This window comes from Lissotriton vulgaris, chromosome 1_1 (assembly GCF_964263255.1).
Source record: "Lissotriton vulgaris chromosome 1_1, aLisVul1.2, whole genome shotgun sequence".
Classification (NCBI taxonomy): Eukaryota; Metazoa; Chordata; class Amphibia; order Caudata; family Salamandridae; genus Lissotriton; species Lissotriton vulgaris.
This window is the reverse complement of record NC_141685.1, coordinates 138,230,374-138,245,350: the sequence shown is the minus strand read 5'-3', so window position 1 is coordinate 138,245,350 and position 14,977 is coordinate 138,230,374.

Below are 14,977 nucleotides of genomic sequence, written 5' to 3'. Positions count from 1 at the left end.
ATCAAAGGTTTCGGAGTACAATGGGTGTTTCAACCCCCTCGGTCTCTGGGACACCGTTGTTTTATTGATTAACACATTCTGCCCTCATGGGGCAAACAGTGTAATGACCTTATAGTCAGCCGTAGTAGGCAGTACAGCCCCTTAAAGGACCGCTCCCTTGGTAAAGGCCCTTGCCTTTGGAGCTACAACAAGCTTCAAAGCTATATTAAAGGTTTCAAATAATTACTGAAGGCATGCACATGGTTACTCAGTCAGAGAAATAATTATCATAATATTTGCAGGAGAATCACATAAAGGGAACCTCTAAAGTACATGAAAAGCCAGAATCAGAAATAACTCTAGCTGTAAAGTCAATAGACAGACCACACACAACAAATATAAGAATTTTTTTTTTTATAATGTCAAATAGCAAACTGATATAGAATCTGCTCAATTAGGAATCAAGGAAAAGTTCTTACGTTTTTAGACATAGAGAACACATTATTTACATGGTTCACGATGAGGTAAAAATGACAGCAATCAATGAATGTTCATGAAAACATGGCACAACAAAATGTAATTTTAATAAACCACACCTAAAAAATGAATAATTAATTGTGACTCTTCCCCAAAAAGCCACAAGTCATTTTACAAGGTTATTCCCTAACATAATAACTGGATCTTAATCACAGTGTAAGTTTGTGGCCATTCATCATTGACCCAATTTGTACGGGAACATTTGCTGACAGCTTATTAGTTGCTTATTAGAAATGCCTACAACTTGGACTCCTTTCCCAAGAGGGGTGGGTTGGGAGCACCCGTCAGTCTGACTGTGGAACGGGAGGCACATTTATTGATTAAAAGTGATGCTGGATTCTCATTTATTTCTTCTACAAAAGAGCTCCTCTGGATGACCTCCAGGACTGCCCCAAGCATGCAATCCTTCTCCCATCTCAGGCACCGTCATTGAGTCTGATTCATTCCACTAGAAACTCCTAGTGTAGGAGGAAGTTGTGGAAAATCCTTATTAATCACTGAAGGATTTTGTTGAAATACTGAATTTGTTGAGAATTTGGTGTTCTATTCTGCACTGGGCTGTGGGACCATCGGGACTGAAGGCATGTTCCAATATATCTGCCTTTTATTCTGCATGCTCAGCACAGAGGCCAGTTGGGCTGGGACCATTGGCTGTGACATTGCATTCTGTGCCATCTGATTCATGTTCCAGGTTCCTGCAAACATCGCAAGGAGCGTGTCTTAATCTGCACATTATTAGTGTTTGAGGTATTTAAATTGCCACTGTCAATAAAACCTACACCCTGAGCAGGGCCGGACTGGCCGTAACGGGCTTCGGGTGTTTCCCCGGGGGGCTGGAAGAGTGGAGGCTGATTCTTCAGTGCTGGGAAACGTATTGGTCACTCGGGGCTGGTTTTGCTGTGGTGCTGCTATATCACACCCAGCAACAAAAGAGGCAGGGGCTGTCCGTCAAAATTGTCAGGCCTGGTTTGGGTTCTCAGTCTGCCCCTGACCCAGAGGAACAACATTTCCTCCTTGCACATACTGAACATCATTACTCTGCACCCCAACGCCGTGCATATCCAAATTCACACCAGCAACAAACCCAGAATCAAAACGAGAATACAATCCATGAGAACCACTTTTGTCACCCGTTTGGAACTTTTTTGTCTGAGCCATCATTATTTTTATTTTGATATTTTTCTGCTTAGTAACAAAATTCCCACTACAGAACTTTGCGTAAAACAAAATCTCTTCCGAAATGTTAGTCTACGGGCCCTCACTTTTTGCAGGAAATGTGAACTAACCTCTGGATGCAACGCTAAAAGATGCGCCCTCTTTTACCCGGTCTTTGCCTTTGCAATAGTGTCTGTGAATCTGCATTAATCTCTTGTACTATATAATAAAATATTTTGAGGCACTTCACTCTTCAATTGGCCAGTTTACAAGCAACTTACACTCATTCCACAAATCTCTTGGGACAACAATTAACAAACTTAAATTCAGCTCTCGACCACCTCGCCTGGACGAACAGGCCTCATCTCCACTGCATCCCTCCTAGATAGGCCCCACCTCCTTTGAACCACCCAAACACAGGACAGGCCTCACCTCCTCTACACCTTCCTGAACAGGCCTCTCCCCCTCTGCACTCCTGGACATGCCTCACCTCCTCTACACTCCCCTGGACAGGCTTCACTCACCTCCTCTGAGCCCCCTGGACAGGCCTTGCTTCCTCTGCATCGACCCGACAGGTCTCGCCTCCTCTGCACCTACCTCCAAACAGGCCTCACCCTCTCTACATCCCATGGACAGTCCTCCCCTCCTCTGCACCTGCTGACAGGCCTCACCTTCTTTGTGCCTTCCCCTGGACAGGCTTCACCTCTTCTAACCTTCCCCCGACAGAACAGGTCTCACCTCCTCTGCCCCTCCCCCCTCTCCACAGGTCTCACCTCCTTTTCCCCTCACCCCCTCTCCACAGGTCTCACCTTCTCTGTACCACCCGGACAGGTCTCACCTAGGCTGCAGAACAGGCCTTACCTCCTCTGCATCCCTGGACCGGTCTCACCTCCAGTGCACCCCTGGACAGGCCTCACCTCCTCTGCACCCCTGGACACGCCTCGCCTCCTCTGCACCCCTGGGTAGAACTCCCCTACACTGCACCACCCTGGACAGGCTTCCCCTCCACTGCACCCCCCTGGACAGGCCTCACCGACAATGCAGCTCCCTGGACAGGCCCAACCTCCTCTGCCCCCTGGACAGGCCTCACCTATTCTTCAGCCCCAAGCTCTGGACAAGCCTCACCTCCTCTGCACTACCGTGGACGGCCTGCTGCACCCCCTTCCCTCTGCATGGCTCCACACCACAGAACAGGCCTCTTCTGTAACCCCCCACCAGAAAAGCATCACCTCCTCTGCACCCATGGACAGGCCTCACCTCCTCTGCACCCCTGGACAAGCCTCTCCTCCTCTGCACCCCTGGACAGGCCTCTCCTCCCCTGCATCCCTTGACAGGCCTCACCTCCTCTGCACCCCTGGACAGGCCTCACCTCCTCTGCACCCCTGGACAGGCCTCTCCTCCTCTGCACCCCTGGACAAACCTCTCCTCCTCTGCACCCCTGGACAGGCCTCTCCTCCTCTGCACCCCTGGACAGGCCTCTCCTCCTCTGCCCCTGGACAAGCCTCACCTCCTCTGCCCCTCCCCTGGACAGGCCTCTAGGTGCTTCTCACAGGAGCTCTCAGTGAAGGATTCATATTAAGGACAGAGGAGCCCAGAGTTCATTTTCCCCCATACAGCGCCTCTGACTCTGCCCAGAGCCTCGGGACGCTATGCACAGGGCCCGAAGAGAGACACTGTTCCACTGGACAGGCTTGACCAACCCCCTGGCAGGTCTCCCCTCCTCTCACCTCCACTGCACCCCTGGACAGGCCTCATCTTATGAGAGTAGCAAAAGGGGCCAACTCAACGTCTCCTCTGCACCCCTGGACAGGCCTCACCTCCTCCTCTCCTCACTCAGGCTCATCAGCAGGAAGAGCTGAGCTCAAATGACGTCACCATGAATGCCTATGGGGGAGTCAGCAGCTCTCCTCCTGGGGTCGCAGGTCTGGGGTCTGAGGGAGGAGTCTGTGTGGATCTGAAGATGAAGGTAAATGCCCACTAGACAGGGCTCCTTCTTCCTCTGCAGCAGGCTGAACACACTAGGGGAGGCCGGAAGTGATGTCACCACTGCTGCTGGTGCTGTCTCTGCCGCTGCTGACCCGGAAGAGAAAACCCTTCTCCCTTTCATGCAGTGTGCAGATCAGTGGGTTTCATCAGCAGGGGAGGAGCGCCCTCTGGTGGCCGCTGACGAAACCGCCGCCTCCAGGCTCCAGGAGTGAATACATTTCACACAAACAAGCAGTTATACCTGTAAAGACCTGGGATTTCAGATGTCACAGACATGAATGCTTTTAAGGGTCGGACAGATCAAGTATAGGGCCTCACACTTGGCTGTTGCTGTGGAAAAGTATTTATAGCTTCACTTCAGATGAGCATCTTCCAAACACTGAAGTAAAGGACTTGAGAGTGTTTACAGAAATGTGACAACTGGAAGTGCCAGTCTGTATTTCAATGAATATATCTGAATTTCAATTAATATATCTGTATTTCATTGAATATATCGGTATTTTAATGAATATATGAGTATTTCGGTCAGTTTTGCAATCAAACTGGACAGCTTATTTATTCTTTTAAATAATTTATTTGCAGTCTTTCAAATCCACAACGTGCTAAAAAACAAAGTAAACAGAGGTAAATACAATGGAGTTTTAAACACCAGATCAAGTACAATGTGGCATAGGTCATGTGGCAAAGCGACAATTGAAGGAACAGCTTATTTCTAATTTTCCTGTGTCTGTGGCTTATTCCTTATATTTGATACGGTTTTATATCCTCGAACAAGACTGAATTGTAGGTTCTAATTAGGTTTTGAGTTTCTGGTTTAAGAGCACAACTGTCTCCTAAAATATTAAGATAGCGGTCTCTTCCAGGCTTTGTTGTTTTGTTTACAGTAACCACCATCCTCTCTCAACAAAGATTCACTGACAAAAAATGAAGCAATTTATCTTTGAAACAACTAATTCCTAAGATAGAGATATCAAGTATAAACCAGAAATTTCTCACACAGTTTGCATTGTTTCATATAAATGAGTGGGTATTACTGGTCTGAAGAACAGGGGAGGGGCATTTCACTACTCATAAATATTCTATTCCTTCACATAGGCCCTGTGGTACTGAAAATTCTGGACCCGTGTCATATACATCGTCGTACCATGACAACTTTGGTATCGGCAGACGGGTAATGGTTCGAATACTATGCACAAGCATTTGCGTCATGTTCGAGTGACGGAATCACCCTGAAATCGGATTTTTCGTCCGGAACCCTCGGGTTCCATTTTGTGATCGGCAGCCATTTTGTGATTGCCCTCACATAAGGCAATGACTAAAGGCCGAAAACGACTTGAAGGACACGTACACCTTTACTGACTCCTCTGTGACCTGGGCAAGCTGACTCCACTGCCTGAAGCCAAACCTGTCCGGCCAGGTTCTTTCCCAGTGGCCGAGCGAGATCAGAATCAAGGCACAACATGTCATAAACCGATCATCGCACACAAACCATGCCTAATCTCACACACACCTGTCCCTGTTTCTTTTTTATGACCTGTTTTACGAGGAGGAGCTGCCCGTTTTTATTAGGGGTCCGCCAATATCTGATGAAAGTTCTGGGACTTGCCGGGTAATTGATTATGGACTGGACAAACTGAAATGTGGGCTTGTCATCATGACTCTGCTTTTTCTTTGTAACGAAAATATGTGAATGGTTCACTGTAAAATAAGGAATGTTTGCCTGAAGCATATTATTTTGTATATAAGGAGAAATCTGGCTTTGTAACTTTGAGCAGTCTCCTGAGAACATACATGCTGTTGTACTTCTAGGATACCTGTTACTGGCTGCAGCCAATAAATACGATCTTTGACTTCGCCAAGAAGACTCTGTGTTTCTGTAGTCTGAAACAGGAAGGACTCGAAGTCTTTGGGTGTTCTCCCTGGCACCGCTGGGTTCTTAAAAACCCGGTACTTCAGTTGGCACCCAGTGTGGGGCGGTATCAGCGGTACCGGTCCAAGCCAGAGGTTCGTGAGGAGCTTCGTGTGAAAATTCTGGAGGATGGCCGCCACTTCATCGACCCCTGTATGTCGACGTGGTCCGAAAGTCTTTGCTGCGAGGTTCCCCGCGTCCCGACGGCTACGAAGGACTGCTGCCCTGACTATCGCCCTGTTTTGGACCCTTGATGATTGGTAGAGCGAAACGTTAGACGAGTCTTCTGGTGACGTCATCGATACCTCAGTTAAGTATAAGTGGAGCGCCTCCCAGTCCTTAGTTTTGTTTGGTATCCCTTCGAGGATCGCTTTGTTTGGAACTTGCAAGTGCCAAAACCAAAGGACTTGTGTATTCACGAGACTATCGTATTCGATAATCCTTTGAAATTTGAAGCTAGACTAGAGAGTGAAAATGCCTGGTCTTAGCAGACTTGGGAATTTGTTTTGTCTTGGTTGTAATAGGGATTCCCGATTGGAGGACTCGTGTCCGGTTCCTCCGATTGGAACTCCAACCTACAAACTATATGTGAAACACGGTGTAGGCCCCATTGCATATAATGAAATATGGACCTGTTACACCAGAAAATATGGTGTTTTAAAATGGCCCCAATACGGTAGTTTTGACACAGAGATTTTGGATAATCTTGAGGTTAAACTTTTTAAGAAGAAAGCCCGGCCGGCAATGTTTGACTCTTTTCGCATATGGCGCAAAGAAGTCAAACAGAAAGAAATTAAATTAGCGAAGAAAAATAAACGAGGTATGTCAATGGTACAAGCTGCTGTCGCGTTTAGGGATAATGAGGAAGAGCAAGAGAGCGAACAAATGCATAGGATTAGGAAATTAGCGATAGATAAGTGCTACCCAGTTTTGCTAACTAAAGAACAGGAAACGAGGAAAGATCTTGAGAAAGATCCATTAATGTCACATCTTTTGAGTTCGCCACCCCCTTATGCACAGAATGCTACCGCACCACCGCCACCAGTTGTGGCCGTACAACCTCTGATTGTTGTGCCACCTGTGATTCCTCCACAGACAGCTCCTCTTCCGTTGGCCCCTATTCCTCCGGTGCAGCCTCCTCAAGGGCCACCGACTCTGTTACCTGCTCTGCCTTTAACTCCTCCAACACTTCTACCTATTCTTGCTACCTGCCCTACCACTGCTCCTACGTTAACCTTCTCTCAATCCGCTTTATCTCCGGTCTTGTCAACATCTCCTTCTGTTCGACAGAGAATGACAAACACTGTTACTGGTCTTCTTCCTTTTCTTTTCGGGTCGCCCAGTACGACCCCTGATGCAGAACGTAAGCAGTTGCGTAGCCAACTGCCTGACTTAAGAGAGAAAGAAATATTGGACCGCCTGGTGCGTAAATGGGCCACCCGCCCTTTAAGATATGATGTGGAGTCTGTTACGGATATCTTCCATCAATGGGAAGCGCCGAAGCAGAGTTATGTTTTCGATAAAGTTTGTACTTTCCTTCGTGAGGAGTGGGAAGATGATGATGTGGGACAAGCTCCTTCTGAGTTGACCAATATACAGTCTGAGTTTGCGAAGGGAACTATTGTGGGTTCCGAGGTTGGTAAAGCAGTTGCGACGTTGTTGTCATTTAGGAATGAGTCGCCTTCTCAACTGATGTTTGAGCCTGACGCTTCAGCTAGGAGAAAAGCACGGCAATATCCAATGAGAGAGGTCCCTCCGGTGTGGAAAGAAGCGGTTGTCGCTGGTGCAGGTAATAATCCACCAGCTGTAACGGCTCATTTCCAGCGTGTATGGGTGCATGTCCCCTGGAAACGCTCTGAAGTCTTAGCTATTAAGAAGTCTTTACCTGACCCGCACAAAAATCCGGCAGGGTACTATAAAGAGTTGACTCAGACTGTGAGTTCATGTATTATGAATTTGGCGGACATCGACATGTTGTTTGGAAATGTTGTTCCACAACCTATTTGGAGTAAGATTCGTCACACAGATCATGCGCAGGAATTGGGTGAAACATGGGTTAATCTTAGAGATGCCGACAACGGGCAAGTAGGCTGTGCTAAGCCTGACAATTTGATTGCTGAACTCCCTGGTAGAATTATTACTTATATGAAAACTTTAATGCCCGAATTGCGTGTTAATTGGGACAAGTTGGCTGCATGTAAGCAGAAGAAAGATGAGACTGTGTCCGATTTTTCACAAGGTTTGAAGAGACTTTTGTAGATCATAGTGGTCAGGATATGGCTACCGAGGGTGGCCAGAGATTGTTTGTCGACAAATTTGTGCATAATTTGCTTCCTGAATTGTGCAATAATTTGAAGGATTCTGAGAGTGCTTGGGCTGTTTCCACGTCAGCACAGATTCTGGCTACGGCCCAGTACTATGAGAATAGGCGCAAAGATGAGTTAGAGAAAGCGGATAAGAAAACTAAGGAATTGAAAACTAAAGTTCTTCAACAGCAAGCTTATCCACCCCGTACTAATAGTCAGCGCGATTATCAGCAACCTCAGCAATATTCGAGGAACTCGCACAGAAACGAGTCTTCTCAACAACGTTTACCGTATGGGCCCAATCAGTGTGCGTATTGTAAAAAAGAAGGTCATTTCAAAAGTAGTTGTCCGGTTTTGTTACAGCGCACAAATGGTACTTCTGGTGCAAGAGGTCGAGGTGTTCAACAAGCTCCTAGAATGCTTGTTCCTTCCCGCCTCAGAATTCAATGAATAGTTTTGACCAGCAGAATAACGCGTCTGGGAGAACGGCTCAGTACTATGCTGATGACTACTATGCGGAAGAAGAGGATATGAATAATAATGATTGCTAGGACAGCCTTGGACAAAGAGAGGGAGTTGTTTCAGTTCCAGTAGATCAGAGTGGACCTTATTTTGAGGTGATTACATCAGGTGTGTCAGAACCTTTTCTGTTGGATGCTGGTGCTACAAAGAGTTCTATAATGCACTCAAAACTCCCTGGCGCACCTTTGTCTGGCGAAATGAATGTTTCAGTAGGTTTTCCTGGCGCCCCGGTTAGGAACCCGATTTCTAGTCCTATGTCCCTTTCTGTTGGGCCTTGTGAATTCAAAGCACCCCTTATTCTTACAACAGGTTGTGGGGAAAACTTTTTGGGATTGGATCTGTTGAAAAGATTATATGCAACTTTGTACTGTTCTCCTTCGGGAGTACAACTTACACTGGGTAAGAAAGTGGTTTCTCCGATGTATTTGTCAAAGGATAAAATTCCAACAGAATTGTCTTCTCTCCCGGATATTCTTTGGGCTACTGGTCCTAATGATGTAGGTCTCTTGGAAATACCACCATATGTTGTGACATTGAAAGCCAATGTTAGAATGCCGCGCATTCCCCAATACAAGATCTCTAGCGAAGGTGAAAAGGCGTTGTTAGCGATCATTTATGATCTGATTGAAAAGGATGTAATTGAAGAGACAAGAGGCAACGTTTGTAACAGTCCTGTTCTGTCTGTTTTGAAGTGTACTGATCCTTCCCAGCCACCGGTTTACAGGTTTGTGATTGATCTTAGGGAGGTCAATAAAATAGTTGTGCCACAATTTCCAGTTGTCCCTGATATCACTGCCCTATTGACTATGATTCCAGCTTCCGCGACTTGGTTCTCGGTGATTGACTTGAAGAATGCTTTCTTCAGCATCCTGATTGCCAAGGAGAGCAGGGATATTTTCGGCTTCAGTTTAGGAGGCCGAAGCTTCCGCTTCAAACGCGCTCCTCAAGGCTACTGTGAAAGTCCATTGATATACAGTCAGGCATTGAAAACACAGCTTGACACGATTGTTTTACCTGACGTACTCTTATTCAGTACGTTGACGATTTTCTAATCGCTGCAGATACTGAGGAGATTTGTAAGGAAGCCACATTGTCGTTGTTGCGTCATTTGTGTGATCTACATCAAAGTCTCTCTTTCGAAATTGCAATATTGTCGACAAGAAGTGACCTACTTACGTCATCTCTTATCGAAGGAGGGAAGGAAACTGACCCCAGAAAGAATTCAGGCAATTGCAAAATTGAGTGTGCCAAGGACACAGAGAGAAGTGCGTGCTTTCTTGGGCATTACATCATATTGCAGACAATGGATACCGAATTTTTCCTTATTGGCCAAACCTTTGGTGGCATTAACTTGTAAAGATACACCGAATCCCATTCCGTGGTCTGAAGAGTGTCAGAAAAGTTTTTCCGAATTGCGCAATGCATTGTGTTCGGCTCCTGTGTTGGGTACCCCCGACTACAGTAAGCCCTTTACATTGTATGTCCACGAGAAAGAAGGTTGTGCATTATCAGTTCTGACACAGTCTTTTGGGGACAAACAGCGTCCATGCGCATATTTTTAGTCGACTTTAGATCTGGTAGCTAAGGCGTTGCCGAGTTGCTTGAGAGCCACTGCAGCAGCAGCTGTTTCTATTCGACAGTCTGCTGGGTTAGTGATGAATAACATGTTAATTGTGATGGTCCCACATGCAATGGACACTCTGTTAAACAGAACAAAGACACAGCACTTAACTACTGCTCGATTGTCAGGTTTTGAGCTGACACTGTTAGCGAGTCATGTGCACATTAAGAGGTGCGATACGTTGAATCCAGCCACGTTATTGCCGATTTCAGTAGAGATAGATGAGGTTGAAAAGCATGATTGCTGTCTCAAGACAGAAGAAGAAACGAAAGGGAGGATAGATCTTAAAGATACTCCTCTTCCAGAATGTGATGGCACTTTGTGGGTTGATGGTTCGTGTTTCAAGTTGCCGAATGGTGATACGACTGCAGCATACGCTGTGACAACTTTGCACACGATTGTTGAAGCTGCACGCATCCCACACAATTCAGCGCAAGCAGCAGAGTTGATTGCACTTACAAGAGCGTGTGTGTTGGCGAAAGGAAAACGAGTGAATGTGTACACGGACAGCCAGTATGCATTTGGTGTGGCTCACAGTTTTGGACGATTGTGGAAAGAACTTGGGTTCCTGACTTCGCATGGTGCTAAGATCCAGCATGGTCAATTGGTGAATGAGCTTCTCGGGTCACTGACCTTGCCGTTACAAGTTGCGATTGTGAAATGCAGTGCTCACAAAAAAGTTACTGATGATGTTGGTCGCGGAAATGCGTTTGCGGACGAAGTCGCGAAAGAAACTGCAAGGAATGTAATGAGTCGAATGTATGTTACAGGCCCTGCACGATGGGTTGGTGACGTTGGTATGTGTGAAGATACGATTGAGAGTGTGAAATCCATTCAAGCTGAAGCTACAGAGAAAGTAAAATTGAGTGTGTGGAGAGAAAGTACGGGTAAATTGGATGCAAATGGATGTTGGGTTGAATTGTCAGAGCATCAGCGATGGTTGCTACCCGATGCGTATGTGCTTGCAGTGGTGACAATGGCTCATGGAAGGGCCCATATCAGTGTGAAATGGATCTGTAAGTTGTTGGCTCCAGTATGGCAAAATGCTGGAATCCCTAAGTGTGCAGAGAATGTGGTCAAGAATTGTATGGTGTGTCTGAAATACAATCCTGGTAGGGGTACCCCAACTCCAGCTGGTCATTTTGCGCCTCCAACGTATCCGTTCGAGGTTTTGCAGCTAGATTTCATCCACATGGAAAGATGCAACAATTTGAAATACATACTCGTTGTTGTTTGTGCCTTTTCAAGATGGGTAGAAGCATATCCCTTAAAGGATAATACTGCCTTATCCACAGCTAAAGCCCTCGTCAAAGAATTCTTCCCTAGATTCGGAATGCCAAGAATGGTCTGGAGTGACAATGGGAGTGAATTTGTGGGTCGAGTGATGAAGAAAGTATGTGAAGGGCTAGGCATTCAACAAAAGTTCCACGCTGCAAATCACCTCCAATCAGCTGGACTAGTAGAGTGCTATAACGGCACGCTAAAACTGAAACTGGCCAAGATATCCTTGGTGCAACAACATCTACTGTTGCATGGATAAACACTTATAGGTCCCAAAGGCGAGACCTATCGGCTATACCAATGCTTGTTAAGGTTTATGGTTCGATAATGGAGCCACTTTTATGTTGGTGCCAAGATAGGAAGGAAGTGCACATGAAAGCGGCTCATACATGAATAAATGGAATTGTGCCAGCGCTGGCATCAGGCTATCGTGCTGTGCCAGGCCTCGCTGCCACTTACTAATTGTAACCGCTACAGCCTGTGATGCCCACAATGCTACAGACCTAGAGTACCAGCAGGCTAAGGGGTCCCTGCTCTCAGCAGCAGCGGTCCCTCCATTTAGTTAGTGCAGGCTGTGATGCCAACTTAAAAGGGGCTCCAAATCCGAGACAAAAATAAAATTAAAACTAATACAAAGTGGTCGGGGTACCTATTGCATGGACTGGGCAGTCAGGTAGCCAGTGTAACCAGGTCCACTATAGACATTTGTGTACTTCAGAGGGAATCAGGCAGCCAGGGGCTCCTCTAGAGAGTTCAGTTACTGGAATAGTACGGGTGCCTATGAGATGGTAGTGTGGCCAGACCCAGTGCAGTGTAGTGCTGTGAGACAGCCAGTAGTGTCAGGTGGCAGTCATGTGGAAAGTACATAAAAGCTACAGTGGATGAGACATCGCTTCAGTCCTTGAGATGTCTGTCTTCCTGACAGACTCAAGGTTCTGACGGTGCTCAAAAGGCGCGCGAGGCAGCTCCCGCACTGTAACGAAACCTGCTGCCTCTCCCCGGAGTTCAGTCCCTTCTCTCTGTCTATTCTCATGGAACCCTGTATCGCCTATTGAATGTATGAAGGATAATTTCAAATAATAAAGCGCCATTATGCTGGTGTGCCAATTCTCTATGCAGCAGGGCAATTGCGTTCATGAAATAACAATTTTTTTCCCAAACAAACCTGAACGCAGACATGCCCCAGAGCAAACATAAATAAATGGTGTTTTCTATCAAACTGTTTCAAAGATTGAGAGACAAACTGATTCCGAAGAAAAATTATTTGTGTTGCGGGTCTCGCCATTGGAATATCAAAACCACAAAGGCAGTCACTATGGAAATCGCTGAGAAACAATTGATCTAAAGGGCATTTGCAATTTAGCTCTACTTGGCGGGTCTGATATCTGCGTATGCGAGAAGGGAGAGTGTTGAGGTGAGATTTAATAGCCCTTAGTCTTGAAAGAAAGCCATCATTATGCCGCTGTACCAATTTTTGTATATTGCAAAAAGGTTTTTATAGTTGTCAGTGCGACGGAACAGCCTTGAAAAGAGAGCAATTTTAGGTTGCTGCAAAACAAAAAATCTTTAAGCTGCTGTTTGCCTAGGGAAGGAGAAGTTTGGTCTAAAGACGAAAAATGATGGCATTGGACCATCGGAAAGTATGTTCAAATCTCGGCCTTGGCCCAACATCATGTGATTCTGGGCAAATCATTTAATCTCCTTGTGACAAAAAAGTTACATAGTCTGGTTCTTTTGTAAAGCTGTCTTATACCTGTGGGCCTGGTTTGCCCTATAAAGAAACTACATGTTAAGAATAGTTGCCAAATGCTTTCTGGGAGATGCAGTTTGGGTTCATCCTAGTGCTCTCGTTGAACTACAGTGATGCAAGAGTATGGCAGGAGGCATGGTGTATTTAAACTCATGATCTTTCCAAAGGTCATGGGAGTTCTGCTCAGAGAGTGAGAGGCCCAACCTCTGCTTCAGCAAACAGCATAGATTGTAGGCAGCAGTGCTTTAAAAAAGGCTGTCCACAGCTGTAACATGTAATGTATGTAATGTAAAGCACATTTCTATAGCGCTCCTATCACTCCAGGGAGTATCTTGGCGCTTAACCAACCCAGATGGACGGGTAGGGGGCAAGATGATGAGTGACCTATTGCATCACACTACTAGATCAAGGCTCTGCAGGCGACATCGGTTAAAGAAAAGACCCAAGTTTTTAATGCTTTCCTGAAGTGGGTCTCCTGGGATAATGCTCTTAGGGAGGGTGGTAACTGATTCCAGGCCTTAGCGCCCAGAAAGAAGAGGGATCTGCCACCTCTTGTAGTCAGCTTAAAGCGAGGGATAGTAAGCAAGTTCTGGCTAGCAGATCTCAGACAGCGGGTGGGGTGATATTTCTTAAACCCGTTGCAGAGGTATTTAGGTCCTTGCTGTTGGAACGCCCTGAACGTGATGACAAGTATCTTAAATAAGATCCTTTTACTAATAGGCAGCCAATGTAGCGCCTTCAGGGCCGCTGAGGCTGAGGATCTACGTGGCCAGCGTAGTACTAGGCGCGCAGCGGCGTGTTGGACCATCTGCAATCGGTGCAGGACTGATTTGTTAGCTCCAGCATACAGGCCGTTGCAGTAGTCCAACCTGGAGTTAATTAAAGCCACAGCCACCGTTTTTCTGGCTGGCAGCGGGAGGAGATCGAAGAATTTCCTCAGTGCCTTTATAATCTGAAAGCAGGTCCCAGCTATAGTTACTGCTTGATTTTTAAAAGACAGTTGGTCGTCGAACTTGATACCCAAGTTCCGAGCTGATGTGATGGTGTTGGGAGGTGCCTCTGCTTCAGCAGGCCAACACCTCTTTGGGGAGAACAGATTGTGTTTCCCAAACGGCATGATCTCTGTCTTCCCGGCATTACATTTCAAATGGTTGTTAGTCATCCAGTTGAATGTCGCTGTTAGGCATTCCTTTAGATTTTCTTCAGCGCCTGGCCTGTCCCTGTCCAGCACCAGGATTAGCTGGGTGTCGTCAGCATAAGAAATTGTACTGATCTTAAAAGATGCGATCAGTTCCATAAGTGGGACCATGTACAGATTAAAAAGTACGGGGCTTAAACTAGAGCCCTGTGGTACCCCAGAGCTGACGACCTTTGCTTCCGACTGGAAAGGGCCCAGCACAGTGACCTGACGTCTGTTGCTGAGGAAATTCCTAAGCCATACCAGGGCTTGTCCCCCTACCCCTGCGGCAGCCAGCCGGTTCACTAAGATATGGTGTGAAACCGTATCGAAGGCTGCCGACAGGTCAAGTAGGATTAGGACGGCCTCTTTTCCCTGGTCCATGGCTGCTCTTAGGGTCTCTGCTGTGAACAGTAGGGCTGACTCAGTAGAGTGATATGATCGAAACCCTGACTGGTTGGGGTGTAGAATGTTATTCCCCTCCAGGAAGTTCGTTAGTTGAATGTTGGCGAATTTTTCCGCCAGTTTGAACAGCACTGGGAGCAGGGAGATAGGACGCAGATTGGAGAGGGTGGTAGGGTCAGCCAGTGCCTTCTTCTGTAAAGGCTTAACCGCTGCCAGCTTCCAATCGCTAGGTATATCTCCTGTGGCCAAGGAGGTGTTGATGATGCTGTTAATGATGGGATTGACCACCTCTACTAAGGTGTGGAGCACAGAAGGGGGACATGGGTCGAAGGGGGATCCGGATTTGATG